Below are 7,505 nucleotides of genomic sequence, written 5' to 3'. Positions count from 1 at the left end.
GGAACAGTATGTATGGGATCATTGTACCTTCAACAGTTTCTCTGGACGTGAGTCAACCTCTTCTTCCCATTGAGGGATCTGTTCCAGGTAGCATGAATTCATTGCACCTACACAGGAATGAGGCTAACAACATCAGAGATGCAAGCGCCAAACTTAAACCTTCAGCAGCAACCAAACCAGTAGTACACATGCATATATATACACTGACAAGAAGTAACAGGCTGCTTCCGGGTATATGTTTCATATTTTCCATGATCATCATAGCTGATAAAACCATGCATTTTGGCTGCATTGTCAAGAGCAGCTCGATCTAACCACCCAGTTTTTCTCTTGTCAAGAGCAGCTCAATCTAACAACCTGGCTTTTCCATTGAAACTATACCTGTGCACAATTTGCACAGCTTCATTGTCAGACAAATGCTCCCCGAGGCCATCCCACAAAAATATCATGAATTTATACTCTGCTTTGATATCACATTCATGAACATAGGCCTCTCCCAACAAAAATGTTATCTTTACACTGTTCATATATCAAATTCCAGTATCTATTAAAACATGATTTACTCAAGTATAAAATCTGAATTGGAAACCACTATATTTTGACCAGATGGATGGAGTGCTTGAAGCTCTTTGCAAATCTCCTCCATGGCTGCACTGTGATCTCTAACCAATCATTCTGCCCTTATTGATTTGTTTCCAGAAATCCCTAAAACCAGCCCAGATTTTGCCAATGTTTTCCATTAAATACAATTTTGCTATTTATGTAACTGACCACACAGAAACATGAATGATTGATTCTGCTGAAGAAATGGCACTGATCACACTCCTTGCTTCATAACGTGCACTGTTTGTATTTTGCACATTTTCTTTTAACCAGCCAAGAGTTGTCCTTGGAAACCACTATATTTTGATCAACTGGATGGAGTGCTTGAAGCTCTTATGAATCTCCTCCATGGCTGCACTGTGATCTTTAGTCAATCATTCTGCCTTGATTGATTTGTTTCCAGAAATCCCTAAAACAGCCCTGCAGTTGCCAATGTTTGCCATAAAATACAATTTTGCTAGTTATGTAACTGACCATACAGCAACATGAATAATTGATTCTGCTGAAGAAATGGCACTGATCACACTCCTCGCTTCATAATGCCCACTGTTTGTATTTTGCACATTTTGTTTGCAATCCAATCTTATGCCATACCTCAAGTCTTCTGTAGCTAAAACATTACATGAATGGTTTGTATTTTGCACATTTTGTTTGCAATACAATCTTATGCCATACCTCAAGTCTTCTGTAGCTAATGCATTACATGAATGATTGATTCTGCTGAGCATACAGCAGTGGTCACACTCCTCTCTTCATATGGTGCACTGTATTTTGTTTATTTTGCTTGCAATCCAAACTTATGCCATACCTCCAGTCTCTGAAAGTGGATCAGCATGAGGGCTGTTATAATCCACTTGTGTTTCCGAGCTGGGAGAATCAAATGGTGGAGCAATCAAATCTGTAAGCCCTACTGTACCAGCATGAATACATGCCTCTCCAAAAAAGTTGCATTTTCCTTCATTAGCCTTATGTTTTGCATGGCCTGCCATTGTGCAGTAGGTTCTGACCAAATTCTCAAATGGGACATTACTTTCACTCTGAACCGAGACATGTTTCTTAATAAAATCAGATCCTGCCCCATAGAAAAACAATGCCATTGCACTGACTGTACTAAAAGATTGGCCCTCCCACTCAATAACTTGAGATACTCCAAGAGTGCTTGATGAATCTGATTTTATACCATACTCTTCAAAAGCAGGAGCATTTATTTCTCTAGGGCCAAAATTCACTGATGCACGAGCCAATAGTCATGGATGGTAGCCATTTGCTTTCAGAGTTCATGTAATGCCATGTCTCTTTTCCGAGTAATCACTGTAGGAGAACAATTGATCTGATTAGATTTAAATGTGGTCAGGAGAACAAAGGGGGGACTTTATAAAGTCACATTATTATGTATTTACTTGCCCATGATATTGGTATCCATGGTATTGGTATCCACAGATATTGGGGTGGCAAAAGATTATAAAAGAGAGCTCAAGATCATTCTTTAGGCATGTCTGGATATCTGATGGATTGTTTAATTTGACTCTTGGAGCTTGCTTGAGGGTTTATAACCCTGAGCATGATCTTCTTCGGTGGAGCAATTACCCACCCTAGTTGATTAAAATAACTAGTCTTTGGTGGCAAAAGACTCAACCCTAGCTAGTCTTGGAGGAGCCATCCAGGTTTCTCATTGGGCACCAGCAAATTCATTGGAGAGGTCATTTGTATCTTCAGCCATTTGTGCCATTGTCTTAACAAGTTCTCATGTATATTCAGATTCATGTTTAATATAATAACTCTGAAGGCAGAGAGGCCATTGGGTTGGGAGACAAAAGGACAGTGTGAGGACAACCAAGATGGGCCAGCACTTTTATTTATCAACAAGAAACTTCAAAGAACTCTGCCACAAATCCAATTCCAGGGAGACACAAGGACAGCGTGAGGACAACCAAAATGGGCCAGCACTTTTATCAACCAGCTTCAAAGCACTCTGCCGCAAATCCAATTCCTAATGTGAGAATATGAGGTGTAAAGCACAATAATTCAATTCCAAAACCAGGCCATCTATCTGACTCATAAAATGAAGATAAAACTTGACCTTTTATTGCTAAAACTGAATATCCAAGTAAGACAAGGAATTGCAGCACTACTACTCACAGAACCAAGTATATTCTGAAACTGCTACTGGTAATCTGCCTCCGAACAGGGTTGATGGGACATGCTATCAATTTATTTTAAATACAATGTTTTCATGGCTTCAAATTCAAATTTTGGTTTAAAGGAAGCACTACAAATTTTTATTTATTTGATACTGATTTTATTGTGCATAAGATAGAGATTTTGATATTATATGCCAACAATGATATGTGTGGGAATATGCCTCTGAACACGGTTAATGGGACAGGTTATCAATTCATTTTAAATATAATATTTAGATGGCTTCAAATCATGTAGTTTCTTTATGAATGATGCTGGAAAACCCTTCAGCTGGGGCACCCTATTCCGGGTGACCCAAGCCCACCATACCCTGTTGGGAAAGCTCCAGGTTTGAAGCTTTCATTTCCTTCCACTATTCTAATAATTCTGATTCCTGGGAAAAATTCTCTTAGTCTTATGAGGGTGACGATATGGCTCATATTTCTCTTTTTTAGGAACAGAGTGTTGAGGCTCAAGCTCTAAATGACAAACAACACTTCCAACAAGAGTTGAAATAGCCACCTCATCAATTATTTCAGCATAGTTAGCAGTAGGATGCTCTGACAACAACTTAGTCATAACATGAGTGACAACATAAGCTACAACAACATTCTCAAGTTCTTGCCTATTAGGAATAGCCATCTCATCAATTTGTGAACCACAACCAGCAATAATCAACAATAGGTTGCTCTTCAGTCTAAATACCACCAGCAACAAACAAAACTTTCCTGTGCTCAGCAAGGCCAGGTGTAGGCAAGGAGGTAGAAGCAACATCATATCCAAAACATGCTTTATATGTTTGTATCATATGGGAAATAGGAACAACAATACCCTGCCCATTTTTCCCAAGTCCTCGTCCTGTATATCCCATTTTTCTCAGCAGTAAAGACCCAATTCTGATATTGTGGTTATCAAAGCTAGGAGAAGCATCATTAGTAGCCAATAAAGCATGATGTGAAACTAAAACATCGACATTAGTAGTCTTACAATCAATAGTCGATGATCCTGGTAGCTCAATACTCTTCTTCTCAGAATGCTACAATCAACCGACTTCTTACTCAAGGTCATGTCTGCAAACCAACAATCCTTGAATCGTTCGATCCTTCTTAGTCAGATGCAGCAGCAAGGAGTCATAATATTCTTTCAATGCCTTATACTCATCAAATAGTTATTATCTTCTTGAAGAGGGGAAACTTCTTCACAAAGCTTAGCAAGAGAGGCCTGCAAGTGGGCAACTTCATCAGTAATGCTCCATTTTGCCTAGCTTTGTTTTGCATATGATCAGGATGTCTATCCTTGGTCAGCATGATGACTTGTCTTATCTATGGCATGGGAACTAATAATTCTATGCACTGTTTTGGCTATTGAACAGACTACTTATGTATATATACATGTGTGTTATGATGAGATATTGTCTGTAATCTTGTCTGTCGAACTAATTAGAATGCATGGAATGAATGATGTTGATATGGTTGCTTATGTGATTATCAATGAAATGTGGTCTCAATAGTTGGATACTATGGTTGGGACATATGACAATAAATGACTGTTGATGCTCTTGAGAAAGTGTGAACTGTGTAAGATTGGCCAGACTTGCAGGAATCACCACTGCCCACCTAAATTGTCCACGTCATCATTAATGTGGAAAATTGGATTATTATGTATTATTTCAAGAAGAAAAACAAACAACAGATTCCATGTATTTTAACCAATTAATGATGCAAACTATAAGAGCTAACCAAAACTACAGACATCATAAGAACAACCAACTATAGGTGGTTCATTGATTATGAATTTGATAGCCTCCAATTTCGGATTTACATTGAATTTCAATGCTCTTGCTTTGAAACTGCCCTTAGGGTTAGGAAAGAGCTCAAGACAGATTTGAATTCAACAATAATTCCCTTAATTTATTGCAACCAGATTCATTATTGAAGTACAATAAGGTAACCATGCAGTCAATAGTTTATTCACATGAAACCAATTCCACAATACATAGAGAGCTTAGGACCAGTCCTCTCAATGTTACGTTACAAACCAAAAACACATTAATTTCTATCACAAATCCTACTGGGCTACTTAATTTGACCTTACCTCTATCTTCGGTACTTTGTACCTCCTACTGCTCCAGACTATTCCAGACTGCGTGAGATTATCTCGAGGCTGTTGTTGATACCAATCTGGGCTTCCACTGCTTCCAAACCCTCTCCACCGTACCTCGCTACCAAGAGGAATTTAGCACACCTTCTTTGTTGTCACAGGATTAGGCCGCTATCGAACAGGGCCTTTGGAAATAGGTTGCAGCCTACCTCAATGCCCTAAAATCTGTCTGCTGCTACAATTGGACTCCTGAAATCCCTGTTGCCACATTGGGGTGATATGCTGCCCAAACTTATCTTCAAACCCTTGCGCTGTCCCATGTCAATGCCTAGAAAAGTGTTGTTGTCTCAGATGGTGGACTTGGGAGGTGATTTGTTGATTCTTGAGGTTGGTTTGCAGCTCTAAAAGGGGCATTGTATTAGATGGTGGACTTGGGAGGTGATTTGCTGCTTTTGACGCAAAAAATGAAACATACACAGTCATTAAGCAAATAGTAAATGTAACATGCAACCACTGATCTATGCACAATAATGAACCAGAGTTCATGAGACAAAACTTAAAAGGTATTGCACATATAGCAATAGTTTCAAACACGCATTCTGTCTATGAGCAAGATATCCAGAGGTATCTCTCACATGAGACAATGAAGTAACAGGTATTTCAGATAACAGTAGTTTCAAAAATCGATTATGCACATGAGAAAAATATCCAGAGGAACCTCTCACATGAGATAAGAATAATGCATACCCGAAAAATCAATTCAAAACACCCAGCGATCGATACCAAAATAGTAGTTTAGCAAATACTAAATCTAAAACTTAGGAAAAAAAAAAAACCTTTATAGCTATTTATCTTCATTTTATGAGTCAGATAGATGGCCTGGTTTTGGAATTGAATTATTGTGCTCTACACCTCATATACATTTCACACTTTGCATACGTATAGAAGTTCAGTTCGGCTAAACTTAACAGAAAGGAAGTATATCTCTAGGTGATAATGACAACTCTTCCATGTTACACTTAAGCTCATTACCTTTATAAGGATTTTGACATTTTGTGCTAGAGGGTGCAGATTTGTGTAATAGTAGATAAAAATCAACTCTCTAATACCATTTTTAAAGATTTCTAATAAATTTTTATATTTCTAAATCAAATTCCATGAATTTGCCAGAATTCTTAATTCCATTGCTAATTTGCAAATAGCTGCACACATATGTTATTGCAGTTTAGGGTGGGATAACTGTGTACACTGTTCCAGGTGGGAGAAATCTGTGCATAGATTGATAAAGGAAAAAAAAACCACTTGCTATTCAGAAAAAATACCAAAAAAAGTCGTGAAAATAAATTAATATAAATACATACTGGCCTTGATTTTTTAACCATTAAAAAAAATTAGCATTTATTTTTGTTCAATATAATATAAAATAACAAACAAACATTTTCAATGAAACGAGATTCGAAAGAAGGAAAATCTTGAAATTGAAACTATGTGGCATGTAAGTTGTCTGAAATTTGAATATACAAATTGAAATTAATGAACATCAGTGACATTATTTCGTCAAAAGCTCTACTCGTTGGAGCCAATGCACAATATATTCGTTCACAAATTCCAAATACAGTCAAAAGACACACAATAAACAGACCAAACGCATAAGATAGTCTTCCACAATTTTCAAGTATTGATATCATTATCTGATTGGATACTCAAAGTAGAAAAATAGACAGATTCATTCAAACTATTCACGTTTAGTGCAAATATGTAAAATGCAAAAGGGCAACCCTTACACTACAAGGTGGGTCAGTGCATCTCAAGAACTGAACCAATAAGAAGCAACCCTCGTAGCCACAATAATGACCCACATTCAAACCCTGGAGGCATAAAGCCTTGATCTTGTGTATTATTTAGTTGAGTTTGATGACCATGACCACATGTTAAGTGACAATGGTGGTGTAAGAAACAGTCTCTTATTCAGTTTGTGAACCCTACCGAGATCATGTGGAGTTGGGTTTCATAAATCTAAAAATGAGAGAAATGAAGACATAAATGGTACAAGAAACAGGTGTCTTATTAAGTTATTCAGGCTGTGGGCTTTACTGCAATAATGCAGAGTTGAGGTTTACAACTCACCATGCATCAAAAAACAAGAGAGAATTAAGGACGAATGGTACAAGAAGCAGGTCTTTTATTCAAGTTGTGGGCTTTATTGTAGTAATGTGGAGTTGGGGTTCCTTTTTACTTACAGATCCAACAATAAAATAAAAAGGAATGAGGGCACGGATGGTACAAGAAATATGCACTTTTTTCAAGTTGTGGGCTTTACTGCAATAATGCAGATTTATGAAAGAACGGTACAAGAAACAGGTCTTTTATTCAGGTTGTGGGCTTTACTGTGATCATGCGAAGTTGGGATTCTTTTTCTCTCACAGAGCTATACAAAGGGCAGGAATGAGGACAAGTATGGTACAAAAAATTGTTCCTATTTATTCAAGCTATGTACTTTACTTCAATAATGCAGATTCATAAGGCTGTTTAACTTCACTTCAATAATGCAGATTCATATAAGGATGGTATAAGAAACACGTCTCTTAATCAGGTTGTCGGTTCTATTGCAACCATGAGAGTTG

At 37.5% G+C, this 7,505-nt stretch overlaps 1 long non-coding RNA gene across 1 annotated transcript; it reads right to left on the bottom strand.

Moving 5' to 3' along the window:
* Window positions 1-309: 309 nt before the first annotated feature.
* LOC149233976 (uncharacterized) lies at window positions 310-5,798 on the bottom strand. The gene is made up of 2 exons (XR_016246059.1): window positions 4,876-5,798; window positions 310-2,593 (listed from the first exon to the last, which is right to left on the bottom strand). It is a non-coding gene; the product is annotated as an uncharacterized LOC149233976 (long non-coding RNA).
* Window positions 5,799-7,505: the final 1,707 nt, after the last annotated feature.

The sequence above is a fragment of the Pinus tabuliformis genome, chromosome 8 (genome assembly GCF_031772625.1).
Source record: "Pinus tabuliformis cultivar Carrire ecotype Pingquan chromosome 8, CPIR1, whole genome shotgun sequence".
NCBI classification, from domain to species: domain Eukaryota; kingdom Viridiplantae; phylum Streptophyta; class Pinopsida; order Pinales; family Pinaceae; genus Pinus; species Pinus tabuliformis.
The sequence above is the reverse complement of the archived record's forward strand: the minus strand, read 5'-3'. Positions and strand labels throughout refer to the sequence as shown.